At 37.9% G+C, this 206-nt stretch overlaps 1 annotated feature.

The window, feature by feature from the left end:
• Positions 1-4: 4 nt before the first annotated feature.
• Positions 5-58: a sequence feature (Short protein (CSUI_008022, PHJ18149.1) was converted to a misc_feature.).
• Between the last annotated feature and the right edge of the window lie 148 nt (positions 59-206).

The following is a 206-nucleotide window of genomic DNA, read 5'->3' as shown; positions in this document are numbered from 1 at the left end:
AACATGGGGAGAAAAGAAAACACATAGAATTCGAAATGTGTTGCGTCCCAGCCTTCATGTGAAGACACGAAAAGATGAATTCTCCTGTATTATAAGATCGATGTCTTCTATAAACACATTTCTACACTCAAATCATCATATATAGAGGCAGCCACAGATACACTGGCCTTGTGAAAGCCTTCTATCTGTATGTCTATCTATCTATC

Source organism: Cystoisospora suis (assembly GCF_002600585.1).
Source record: "Cystoisospora suis strain Wien I chromosome Unknown contig_4382, whole genome shotgun sequence".
NCBI lineage: Eukaryota > Apicomplexa > Conoidasida > Eucoccidiorida > Sarcocystidae > Cystoisospora > Cystoisospora suis.
The sequence above is the reverse complement of the archived record's forward strand: the minus strand, read 5'-3'. Positions and strand labels throughout refer to the sequence as shown.